The following is a 14,076-nucleotide window of genomic DNA, read 5'->3' as shown; positions in this document are numbered from 1 at the left end:
AGAAAAGGAAAAAAATGGAAACAAAATAGGGAAGGGTGGAGGGGGTGAAGGGAGGGCAGGGGAAGGGGAAAAAAAAAGAACCAGGATACTCATGTAAAGGTACAAGATCCCAGTGATGTATGTAAATGTATTTTATACCAAAAATGTACCAATAAATTTAATGGGGGGAAAAAAACCCTCAAGGTCACTATGGTTCTATTGTCAGCCAACCAAATTTAAAGTGTAACAATCTGAGAACAAAAAAGGGACACTTTAAATTTTTAACAGCTAAAGACAAGTTTGTGACAAAAGGTCTATAGTAAGTGAGATAAAAAAAAATTAAAAAGCTATAAGTAAAAGAGATGCAATTTTGATATAAGAAATTTTGTATGTTTGTCTTGTTAGAAAGATAAAAGAAACATATAAGACCAGAAGGTTTAGGTATGTCAAAAGATGTGCGAAAGTGATTTATCAAGAAAATATGTATGTTTGTTTGTTGGTTTCAAGTTTGTTATGAAAAGTTTACATATGTTTACATTGGTTGTCATCAAAGGGTTAAATTCCAAGTATGTTACTAGTATGTGTACATCGGTCATCTTCAAAGAGTTTAAGAGCCAACAGGTTACAATATGACCTCCTCCTTTAAAGTGAGTTAAAAAAAACTGTTGGGAAAAGGCACAAATATGTCAGACCAAGATGCGGTATTTGATATTTGACTTAAAAAAGGACAAAAGGAGGCTAGGTCCAGAGAGAAAAAAAGTCATTTATTCTTTGCCAAGACCCCTCCAAAATGCTTCAATTATTTGATTCCATCTTTGCTACCCATTGTCCTAATTGGGAGGACTTTAAAAAACTTTATAGAACTTTGTTAACCCCTAAAGAAATGCAGAGACTTTTAAGGGAAATTAAAAAGATTAATGCCACTGGAATGCTGGGTGATATGCAGAATCCAGACACTTGGCATGAACAGCAATTCCCAGTAAATGTGCAGCCTGATTGGGATCCCAGTACCCAACCAGGACAGGAAACCTTGAGAAATTATTGGACAGCCCTTTTAGCAGGAATGCGGGAAGACCTACTAATATGATTAAAGTGTCAGAGACCCAGCAGGAGCCGAATGAGAGCCCTGAGAAATTTTATGAGCAGCTTTGTGAGGTCTACAGAATGTACACACCATTTGACCCAGCAGTTCCAGAAAACCATCAGCTAATTAATACAACTTTTGTAACCCAGTCAGCACCAGACATTAGAAGGCAAATCCAAAGGCAGGAGACTTGGGAAGGCATGAATATAACGCAATTATTGCAATTAGCTAGGAAAGTGTATGTGAATAGAGAGACAGTGAAAGAGAAAGAGAGAGCCAGGAAGGAAGATGAGCAGGATCAGAGGAGAGTTCCTTATATAACAGTAGCTATGGGAGCCAAGGAAGAGAAGGAAAAAGAAAGACAAGGAACAAAAGTAGAACGAAGACAGAAGAAAGGTTTTCGGCATGAGGACTTAGAATTTGACCAGTGTGCATATTGCAGAGAAAGGACATTATAAGAATAAGTGCCCAAGGCTCAAGGAAAAGAAAAAGCAGGACTTGAAAGAAAGGAAGGATACTGGCACATTGTTGCCTGTGATGGAGGACAGTGACGGACACAGACCGGTCTCAATGCAGCTAGGCCCCCATGAGCCCATGGTCTATATAAAGATAGGGGCCAAAATATGTCCTTAATGGTGGAGAGTGGTGCAGAACATTCAGTGGTAACAGCTCCAGTTGCCCCTCTGAGCAGAGAGCGCATCCAAGTGATTGGTGCCACTGGAATTTCAGAAAAGCACCAGTTTTGCTATGAAAGGACATGTGAAATTGGAGGACATAAAGTAAAGCATGAATTTTTATATATCCTAGAGTGCCCTATTCCCTTACTAGGAAGAGATTTGTTATCTAAATTGGGAGCTACAATAACTTTCACCCAATGAGGAACTGCATCTCTGCATCTAGACCCTGGAAAAGATCACATCATGATGGTAACAACTGAATGGGAGGATGAATGACAGAGTTACAATGTGGATGATGTTTACCAGGCTCCACAAGAATTAAAAACTATGCTTCCTGGAGGATGGGCAGAGGAATCACCCCCAGGCTTGGCTAAGAATCATCCACCCATAGTTATAAAATTAAAAGACCATTCATCCCCCATTGCTGTAAAACAATACCCAATGTCCAGGCAAGCCCGAATTGGAATTAAACCCCATATCATGAGACTAAAGGAATTTGGACTTATTAGAGAATATAAATCACCTTGGAACACCCCTTTGCTGCCTGTTCGGAAACCTGATGGGGACTATAGGCCAGTGCAAGATCTATGGGCTGTAAATGACACAACAGTAATGCTGCACCCAGTGGTCCCTAACCCCTATGCTTTGTTGGGTCTGATACCCCCAGAAGCAGCATGGATTACTTGTTTGGATTTAAAAAATGCCTTCTTTTGCCTTCTTATCACTCCCCTCGGTCAACCCATCTTTGCATTTGAATGGGAAGACCCAAGTGATGGGAAAAATACTCAATTTACTTGGACTAGATTGCCACAGGGATTTAAAACTCACCCACACTTTTTGGGGAAGCCCTAGCCAAGGACTTGCTTGCCTTCCCTGCAGAACAATATAGCTGTGTCCTATTGCAGTATGTGACTGACTTACTGTTATGCAGCTCAACCCAAGAACGGTGCTGGGAAGGCACCAAAAAGTTGTTGCTGCACTTACAAGGAAACTGGATATAAGGCATCATGGGAAAAAGCCCAGATTTGTGTACAGCATGTTAAACATTTAGGATTTCAAATAACACAGGGCATGCATTGCCTAGGAAATGAAAGGTTATTAGTGCCATCCCTGAACCCCAAACAAAGAAATAGCTGAAAAAGTTTCTTGGGGCAGCAGGCTTCTGTAGAATTTGGATTCCGGGGTTTACAGAAATCTCTAAACTCCTTTATGAAGCCCTAAAGGGACAGGAGGAGAATCATCTGCATCAGATGGTAGAACAAAAGGAAGCTTTTTAAAAAATTAAAATTGACTTTGACAGCTGCCCCAGCCCTAGGCATACCAAATGTAAAGCGGTCTTTTACTCTATATGTGACTGAGAAAAACCACGTGGCCCTTGGAGTGTTGACCCAAGAAGTAGGCCCATGGAATCAACCAGTGGAATATTTGTCTAAGAATTTAGATCCAGTAACAAAAGGATGGCCTCCTTGTCTTTGGGCCTTAGTAGCTTCAGTTCTGTTGATCCAAGAAGCAGACAAGCGCCGGGGATTTAGCTCAGTGGTTTCACCACCTGCTGCACAAGCACAAGGACCCAAGTTCGATCCCCAATACCAAAAAAAAAAAAAGAAGCAGACAAGCTGACTTTAGGTCAGGAACTGACTGTGCAAGTTCCACACGTGGTCCTAGAACTACTGAACGCAAGGGAACATCGTTGGCTCTCAAATAATTGGGTTACTCAGTATCAAGCCCTTCTCTGTGAGAACCCACTCTTGCGGTTTATTCCTGTAAAAACTTTAAATCCTGCTACCTTTTTGCTCACGGAGACAGGCCCTCCCAATCATGACTGCTTGGGTGTCACCGATGAGTTCTTTTCCAGCTGCCCTGACTTGCAAATGGCACCCTTGTCCAACACTGACCTCGTTCTGTTCACGGATGGGAGCAGCTTCATGGAAGATGGGGTTTGTCATGCTGGATATGCAGTAACCACAAAGGATGGGGTGATCCTAGCCAGGGCCCCTTCCTTTTGGCTGGTCGGCATAATGGGCTAGGTTCTGGGCACTCATACAGGCACTCCGATAGGCAAAGGGTAAAAAGGTAAATAATATATACAGACTCTCACTATGCATTTGCTCTATGGCATGATTCATTGAGAGCGAGGTCTTCTCACAGCAGAAGGGAAGCAAATCAAGACTAGACAGAAAATTGTACAGTTGCTAGAGACAGTGTGAGAACCTAGCAAAGTCACAGTAATACATTGTTCAGGACATCACAAAGGCAAAGACTTCATTACACAAGGTAACAATAAAGCTGATGCTGAAAGCCAAGAGACAACACACTCAAAGCCCTGCTCTCACCACTCTGGAGGCTGGTAAGTCAACACATGGCTGAAGAATGGGAGCATCAGGAAAGGCAGCATGGACTCTTGTGCTATGCCAGATCACTACTGCTATGAGTTTGTTTGTTTTCGAACTACGGGTATTTTGTAACTTTCAAAATGGTAAAATGGGAACCAGAGGGCTATCCATTCACTGTATTCTTTGATGCTTGCCCAAGAGAACATTATGGGGGGCCTGGGGTAGCTTCTGATTGTGGGGGATACTCGGTTGAAAAGTCATACTGTAAAGGAAAAACAAGGGTTTGGCTCAACAACTCGATTGCTGGACATGTCGCTGGCAATTGTGATAAGTGTGAACGAGGTCAATGTAATCCTATATCCATGTATGTGCCAGACCCATGGAAGCCCACATGGTTGCAATGAAAAATATTTCAGGTTTATATAGGGTATCAGTCCACCACCAAACATGGACCTCAAAAGATAAAGTGACAGCCAGGGATTTAGCTCAGTGGTTCTGGTGCCTGCTTCACAAGCGCAAGGACCCGAGTTCGATCCCTGGTACCAAAAGAAAAAAAAAAAAAAAAAAGATAAAGCGATGGACATTACAAATCAAAAAGGTGTAGAAAGCTGCTCCCCCTGAGATAGAAAAGACCCCTGCCCTTCAAGAAATCCAAGCTATGCTGAAAGGGCACTCTCAGAACTATACTGGAATAGATATGATAAATCTAATTGCTGATGCAAGCAAATGAGGAGCTGGCATCAGATTGCTGGTTATGTGCCCCCTTAAATTTGACAAATTATGAAGCAATAGGAATATACACCAACCTTACCCTTAACGTCACCAGAACAGCCATGCACTCACTTTTGAGATATCCAACTAGGACAGTCGGAAATGGGACTTGTTTCCTAGGACAAAATAGGAGTAATGAGGAAAATAATGAAACCAGCACCAAGTTAGTCTTGTTGAATGAGGAAAACAACTATGCGGCACCTAATGGGACCTTTTCATCTGTGGGGATGGAGTGTACAAGGTGATCTGGGGAAAATCACCACAAAGTGTACTTTAGGGATTCTAATCCCAAATTTATCTGTTTACACCCCAGCAGCCATTAAAAAAAAAAAAAAAGTGCCTTTACAAATCGCTTCCCCGGTGCAAACAATTCAAACAAAGAGAGACCTGGTGGTGCTACCTATCCTAACCAGACTTGAAATCCTGAGCAGTCTCATTTTGGGAGGAACAGCCATTGGCCTAGAGCAAAAACAGTATATTTCATTAGGACAAGAGATTAGAAAAGACCTCAAGGAAATTCGAGATGCACTCCAAGCCGTAGAAACTCAGCTAGATTCTCTAGCCCATGTGGTGCTGCAGAACAGATGAGCTCTTGATTTGCTCACAGCTCAAAAAGGGGGACCCATTTATTCCTGGGTGAAGAATGTTGTCATTATGCTAACAAGTCTGGTACAGTGCAAAAATCACTGGATAAATTAAGAGATTGAATTAAGACTCTTGATAATAAATTTGGTACAGGAGAGCCGTCTTATGGAATTGATTTCACTTGGAAAGAATAGAAAACATGGATAGGACCCCTTTTGGGCCCTCTCCTGGATATCATATTAGTGCTGCTGTTTGGCCCTTGTGTTGTCCAGTGGATTTCAAAATTTATCCATCAGCGTGTTGCTGCTGCTCAACATTATCAAATGATGCTAATAAAAAAATTAGATAAATTAGATAAGACGTATTATGGATAGAAGAATCATCCTGAAGCAGACAAAGGGAGGAATGATAGAGAAAATTTGAACTATAAGTTAGTTATTAAGGTAGCTGAAGTAGAATAAGTAATACATTCCTTTAAGATTTACCTTTCCCGTAACTCTTATTGTTTAAGGTGATGACTAACTGAACCTTTGACCTGTAACCTAGCTGTAGATAACATTTAACCTGGAGAAAAGCAAAGTAGAAATGTTTGGGTAGTTTACAATGTATGTGTTTTAAGTGTCATCTGTTTGTTATATGTCTGTGACTTTGACCATTAACAGGAACTAGTTGTGAAAGAGAAACAGAAATTTTACTAAGACCACCAGGAATGAGGTAATGGCTAAAAGAAGATATAAAAGGAAGTGTTGAAACTAAGAATGGCTAGGACATTGATCAGACGAGTTTCTGGCAGTCCCGCCTTGCTGGCAAGTAAAGGCTTTGTTTTTTTACCCAACTTCTGTGTCCCATACATTTCTTTCCGTGATTCCGGAACAGGACCAGCATCCACAATTAGAATGTGGACCAGGGCTAGGGATTTAGCTCAGTGGTTCCACCACCTGCCTTGAAAGCACAAGGTCACAAGTTTGATCCCTGGTACCAAAAAAAGAAATAGAATGTGGACCACTTCCAGAACCCTGCCCACTGACATAATGCTGAGTCAGTCCTCCTGTCCCCCAACTGGCAGGACAGACTGGCCTTTCCCTAATCCTGTACATCATACACAATTTTTGTGGCCATCTCTCTCCCATGGTCTCTTTGTTGACTGCCACTGTTGTCCCTCAGGTCTCTTTTCTACTTCTCCTCTCTACATACAAGCACACCTTCCCACAGGGCCACCTAGGGTCAGGTCCAGGACAGGAAAGACTTATTATTATAGACCAGCAAGCAAATAGCCTTGAGGATCACACATTCCTGTTGCCTGTGCATTGTAGTGCATTCCTCTCTCTATTTCTCCATGGGAGATTTTTTTCTGGCCCATTTACTGAGCCCCTCTACTCTTCCCTACCTTCTCATATACCCAGTTTCTAGCTTTACTGATGCATGAGCTTTCTCTGCACTTCAGCCCAACCAATTTTCTTTCTGGGGGGAGGCAGCTTTAGTAGTGCTGCAGCCCCCATATCATCTACTGCTCTGTAAATAACCCCTAATAAACTCATTTACTCTCCAAGCTGGACTTCTCTGGATCATTCTTTGGTCCTTCAATCCCCTCTCAGTTGGGAGGCAGACATTTCCTTTACATCTCTCTGGGAAATTCATCCAACAAGTGGCCCTTCCTCATAACAGCAGCTATAGAGGCTGAGCTCCGAGGCCATGCCTGCACCAAGCAAGTACAGGAGGAAGAGAACTGGGACAAATTTGTTAAGGTGCAGTTGAAGGACATGGTAAAGTGGAAGTGTCAGAGGAACCATACCACTGGACTGGGCTCAAGCTGGAATCCAGTTTGAAGCTGGTATGAGGCATAAATCAGGTCACAAAGCCAGATGTTAGGTGGGAAAAATGGCTCTTGGATAGTGTGCATTCTGCACCAGGCCTGGTGGGTAACAGAATTGGGTTGACTCTTCTCTAGGGATTCCTGGCAACCTATAAGGAGTTAACAAGCACCCATTGGGCTTCATCTTGGCTGATTGGTAAAATTACTGTTGGATTCCAATTTGAGTTATATTTTTGTCTAACTGGCATGCTTAAAACATCTTTTATGAATAACATTTAGATAGTTACAGGGTTAACTTGCTCTTCTTTCTGCTTATATTAAAATACTTTTGCAATTCAAGGTTACTTGGAGAACTGTTGTTCAGTTAACTTACATCTGTGATTTAACTCTGAGACCAAGGTCAAAAAAATAAATTTTTAAGAAGGTACCAGGGGGCTGGGGATTTAGCTCAGTGGCATCACGCCTGCCTTGCAAGCACAAGGTCCTGAGTTCGATCCTCAGTACTGCAAAAAAAAAAGGTACCAGGAACATTTTAAAATCCAAGTGACTACAGGACTTATTATGAAAGGAAACTACTAAGTAAGACAAAGAAGGAGAAGTAAAAAAGTTATGAGTATGAGGATATATTTTTGGTAAGCAAAGATTTTGTGTCATAAGAGTTTGCCCTATTAAGATGGAAAAGGAGGGGTGGGGATTTAGCTCAGTGGTTCTGCCTCCTGCTCCAAAAGCAGAAGGTCCTGAGTTCGATTCCCAGTACCCTCCCCCAAAAATCTAATGGGGCCAGGGATTTAGCTCAGTTGTTCCGCCACCTGCCTTGCAAGCACAAGGACTTGAGTTTAATCCCTGGTACCCCCCCCCCGCCAAAAAAAGATGGAAAAGCAAAGGTAGGGACAAAACCAAGAAGTCTGAGTAAGTTGTTGTGGCTTGTGTCTAGTCGTCCCCCCAAATGCGCTCACAGGTGGGGCTTTTCAAAGCTAGAGCTGGCTGAATCTAGGGTGCATGATACTGGGATTATGGGGTGTGGTACTAAATTAGTCCATTGATTGATTTAGCATAGTTCTGGGTGTAGATAATGGGAAGGCCCACCCTGGGTGTGGATGGCACCACCTCAAAGGCTGGTAGCCTGGATAGAGTAAAAGGGAAAAGTTAGGTTTGCTTCGCTGTTACTGCTTTCTGCCTGCCCTGCCATGGACAGTTTCTCCTCTGCCATGACCCTCCATGCCACCCTGCCTCAGAGCCAGCTGACTATGGACTAAAACCTCTACAAACCATGAGTTATAATAAACCTTTCCTCCTTTAACTTGTGGGTGTCGAGTATTTTACCCCAGTAAAGAAAAAGTAACTAAGACAAGAGTCAAAAGAGTTTGTGAGAGCTGGGGATCTAGCTCAGTGGTTCCACTCCCTGCCTCGCAAGTGGAAGGACCCAAGTTCTATCCCGGGCACCAAAGAAAAATTTAAAAAGAAGTCAGAAAAAAAAAAAAGTTTTGTGAAGGATGATGCTTATAAAGAAATGTGTATGTTTAGCTGTTCTAAGTTTTTGCTCTTATTGGTTTTGTTATGCCTAAAGTTGTTTGTTTCAAACCTTGTTGCTAAAGGGCCTATGACACTGACTCTCAATAGTCAATCGCTTCCCTCCATTGTGGGAACAAATGAGACCTACAACCGGAAGAACATTTCATCAATAAGGCACAATGGAAACAATGATTGATCAGTGATGCCTTCAGAGAAACTTTCACAGAGAAAAGAGAGGAATATAAGGAACAGAGAGTTGTGCCCAGTAACCCCATGGACGCCCTACCTGGCCCTGAATCCTGTTAAGAGGAGATAGGAAGTCACAGCACGGTGACATTTCGAGGTCAGAAAGTCCCCTGCCACCCCAGCATCCCACCCCCACCTGATGTCCACTGAAAAGTCTCTCAGGCCCACTGAGTCAGGTCCTTTTGGCAACAAGTTCACTAAGGTGAAAGCTGGTGATCCCAAGAGGGAATGGTTCTCATCAGATCCAGGCAAAGCTAGAGCTAGGAAGTAATAACAGAGAGGGCCTCTGTAGGTCTGAGATAAGCACTGTTTCAAGGATTCTCAAGTGCCCCAGGCGAGATTCCTTTTCTGCATGCACCCTATGATTTGGATGCCTGTCGCAAACATGCACAGATTTCTGTAACAACGTTTATCTTATTAGTTTATCTCATATTCTCCAAGACTAGCAATTGAGACAACACTCTCTGGACAGAACTCAACAAAGTCCCCTGCACCATTGACCTGACCTGAGGTCCTGCCACACTGAGTTTCAAAGATCAAGAACTGGTATCCAAGCTGCTGACATAAATGTCTCCATTTTTGCTTTTTAAAAACATCCCCTTGTCAAATACATATCATTATTCTCTGGAGAATGTCTGTTATTTAGGGAGAGATTGGTCTTCTTGGTCTAGGACAGGATATTTTCACCAGGCTCTTGGGGATCACTATTGATGTGAATCTCAAGGTCCAGTCTTCTACCACCTGGGCTAAGTCCTGGGAAAACTTGAGGGAAAAATGGGCTTAAGCCCAAAGCAGTGCTGGGTTCTGGGAGTACCTGGTTTCTGGCAAAATGACCCAAGTACAGGAGAGGAAAGCCAATCACATGGGGATGAAACAGAGTTCTGTGTTCCCTTCAACTCCCTCAGCCTGCCCGAAGCAGAGATCCCAAAAGGAAACAGAGTAGTGTGCCTGGGAGGGGCGCCTAGAGGCGGGGCCTGGGTTACCTGGAGACAATGCGGACATCCATCTCCCAGAAGCTGGCTGTGAGCCACACTTCTCCCCTGAGTGCAGTGGGCTCTGTTGCTGCCCATCTACCTCCTAACTCCCGGGCACCTCTGAATCCAACACTCCTCTGTTCTAGGGCCACCCAGGCCAGCACCCATTGCCAGCAATCCGCCAAATGTCATCGCAGCCACCTGCAGGGGACACAGTGCTAAGAGGTAGAGACCACCCAGAAGGGAGAGTGGAGGAGACAGAGCAAAAGAGAGAGGAGCAGGCAAGCTGGGCAATGGAGCCAAGCAACTTGAAGACGCCAGGGCTCAGGAAGGCTCCCCCATCCTGGGGACCCCCATGGGTCACTGGGAGGCCAAGACATGGAGGGGCCCTGCAAGTCTGCTTCCCCTTGCACTGCAGACTGTGTGCTTCCCCAGTGTCCTCACATCCCCGTCACCCTGGTTGTGCCGCTGCTGAGTCAGGCAGGACCTCTCTGTGCCTAACCCTTCTGAGTTCCACACCTCCTGCCAGGGGCAGCAGTCCCCGTATTCCCAGAGGCACCTGCTATGCTTGAAGGCTGCACAGTGAGGTTCCTCTGCCTCAGAGCCACACCCAGTGCAACCCATCTGAAGCAGGAGTGTTGACCCCTCATCACACTCAACCAGAAGCCCCCTGCCAGACTTCCAGTCCCTGGTCACAGCTCGACCACTAGGATGTGGTGGCGTCCTGGGCTCTAGACACTACATGCCTGTCCAGACCTTGCCCAGGAGCAGCCTCACCCACCTCCCTAACCTGGACAGAAGAAGGAAACCTATTTCCCAGGGTGGCTGTGAGGAGACTCAAAGCCCCCAGAATTCCTGGGCCTCAAGAGAAATGGGAGCCCCCAGCCTATGAACTGGAGAGAGAAGATGAGAGGCGGGTGCTGGGCAGCCCCCTTGCACTTCCTTCTGCCTTTCCTCACATCCTTCCCTTTCCGGGCTAACTGTTGTTAGTATGGAGTCTGGAGCCAACTAGCCCTGCACTTCCTGTTTTGAGTTACTACCAAAGAATTTCAAATGTAAGCAAGGAATTGCACCAGTGATGTGTCATCCAAGCCAGTCTCCAGCAGCAAACTGTGGTCACCCTAGATCACTGCCTTCAGGCAGGCATCACAGTGTGCCACTGCCTCCTTAGTCACCAGGGATCCCCTGCCCATGGTACTGCTGCCTCAGACTGAGTCCCACAGGCTGCCTGCATCCCATTCCCCACAAGGCAGTAGGCCTTGTAGAATAGTACTCCTGCTGCAAACCCACAAGGAGGCTCACCCTGCGCTCAGGAGGCCACACATAAACACATATACATACACATCTATCAACACAATACACACTCATATACACACAACACACACACACACCTATATACATGTGCAGACACCTACTTAGCCCACTCAGTCTCTTGATGCCTCCTGCTACCACCAGCAAGGACACCCCTCTCATGTGCAGCAAATGGGTTCCAGGGGCTGGACTTAAAGCCAGGGAGTGGCCATCAACAGACAGGCTCTCTGCCAGTAGAACTTGGTCTGGAGCACACAGAAGTTCTGGGCTTCTGCTTACACAGACAGTTTTCTGTTTGGATCTGTTTCCAGTTGTCTGAAACTGCAACATTCCAATATACACAGCAGAAACACCCTCAGTGCAGGCAGAGACCTCATCTTGTTCACTGCTAGAACTCGTCCATGTGAGATCTGCCCCTAGGTGCCCATAAACACTTGTTTAATGAACAAAAGAGTGATGGAGCCTTCAGGGTGAGAGCCCAGGCCAGGCAATTGACAGTGGGTTGGGATGTGCCTCAGAGAGTCTTTGAGGCAAGGCCTAGAAGTAGGATATAGTGGTAGGAGAAGGAAAGATGTAGGGGCTCCAGGTTGCCACTGAACTCATGCCCTGGGCACCCTCTACCTAGCTCTAGGTTGGGTTGTATGGCCTGGGTCAGCAGATGAGCCAAGGGTGGTTCTGCATTCCCCTGCCCAAGCCAGGACCTCAGCCCCTCAGGAAGGGTTTCTAGGACAGGGAAGGGTAGAGCAGTACCTGTGGCCTCCCAGATATGGCCTGTGCCTAGTTCATCCAGTCTTCATCATGGAGACTGCACCAAGACAGTGCCCAGCAAGGAAGGGCTGTCACTCTCCAGGGACAGCACTGTAGATGAGCTCCTTGCCTGCTGTGTCCTAAAGAAAGATAGTTCTGCCTAGTATCCTGTCCTGAGATAAAACCTCATGCAAAATAATACCAACTTTGTAGACAACACTGGAGAGGTCTGGCTGTCCCCTGCACGTGCTGTCACCAGGCATGGGAGAGGGGACGCTTACAAGAGTCTTACACCAGAATGGCCTAATTTATAACTTCAATGTGGGCTAGGAGGGCTGAGGTTAAGGACAAATGTGTGCAGCAGGCTGGCCCAAGGCCCCTAGCACCAGGCCAGAGTCACCCAGGGCAATAGGGGACTGAGGAGCCTGTGACCAGCTTGACCATTGCTACAGAGCTCCACATTTAAAAAAAAATATACAGGTTTTTAGAAGTACAATTCACAAAGCATACAGTTCATCCACTTAAAGTGTACAATCCTGTGAGGTTTAGCATATTCAGAGGTGTGTGACCATCACTACGTTCAATTTTAGAGCTCTTTTTAATCAAATTTAGAACATTTTCATCACCCCAAAAAGAAATCTCATACTCATTAGCAGTCACTCTCTTTCTCCCCTTCTGCAAAACCTTTACAACCACTAATGGATTTGCCTCTTCTGGACCTTTCTTTGATTTTTGTTTGTTTGTTTGTTTGTTTGTGTATGTGTTTTGAGACAAGGTCTTACCAAGTGGTTCAGGCTGGCCTTGAACTTACTATGTAGCCCAGGCTGGTCTCAAACTTGCAGCAATCTCCTTTATCAATCTCCCAAGTTCTGGGATTACAAGGCATGTACCATCACACCTGGCTCCCTTCTGGACATTCCACATATGGATTCAATGATGTGGTCTCTTGTGTCTGGCTTCTTTCACTCTCCCCTAATGTTTTCAAGGATAATCCACATCATACAATCTGTCAGCGTTTCATTCCTTTTAGTTGCTAAACAAGATTCCACTGTCTGGTAATGGAGAGTGTCTTAGTTACTTGTCTCTCATTGCTGAGACAAAATACCCAACAACCAAATTTAAAGGAGGAAAGGTTTATTTAGCTCACAGTTTGTAGAGGTTTCAGTCTATAATCAGCTGACTCCAAAGCAGGGTGGATGGCAAACAGGCATGGCAGAAGAGAAACAATTCATGGCACGCACAAAGTGGCAAAAGCAACAAGGGGCTTTAACAGCTTTTTGTCCCTTTTATGCTCTATCTAGGCTACCAGGATTAGGGTGGTGCCAAACCAATTAGTAGACTGATTTAGCAATCACACACCCTTAATCCCAGCATCACACACTCTAGATTCAGTCATCCTAGGAGGCTTTGGGAGGACATCCAGACACAAACCATAACAGAGGAACAGTGCAGTGGTAGAGTGCTTACTTGGCATGCATGAGGCCTGAGCTCTATAGCCACAATTGTGAGGGGAAATATCCATAGCATGAATTTACCGTATTTTTCTTATTCACCCATGAGTTACTGGATATTTTGGTTATTCCCACTGTTTAGGGCCAGTTTGTTTGTTTTTGGTATTAGGGATCGAACTCTGGACCTTGCTCTTGTGAGGCAGGTGGCAGAACCACTGCGCTAAATCCCCGGCGCTGAAAACACATCTTTATTTTCTGGGTCAGGTTTTTTTTTTTTTTGGTACTGGGAATCAAACTCTGTTCCTTGGGCTTGCAGGGCAGGCATCGGAACCACTGAGCTAAATCCCCGGCCCAACAGTTTTATTTTTATTCCCACTTTTTAACTATCATGAAGAATGCTACTATGAACATTGGTGTACATGTATCTGTTTGACCTCTTGCTTTCAATTTTTTGCGAGTATTTACCTAAGAGTGAAATCTCTGGGTGGCATGGTAAATTACCTGCTTGAGGAACTGCTGGACTAAAGTCAAAGCAGCTCTGCCTTTTCAAATTCTCACATGTGATGCATAATAGTTCCCATTTCTCCACATCT

This window comes from Heterocephalus glaber, unplaced genomic scaffold (assembly GCF_053883595.1).
Source record: "Heterocephalus glaber isolate CG9 unplaced genomic scaffold, H.glaber_assembly_v1.0 deba00000281, whole genome shotgun sequence".
In the NCBI taxonomy this organism is placed as follows: domain Eukaryota; kingdom Metazoa; phylum Chordata; class Mammalia; order Rodentia; family Bathyergidae; genus Heterocephalus; species Heterocephalus glaber.
This window is presented reverse-complemented; position numbering follows the sequence as displayed.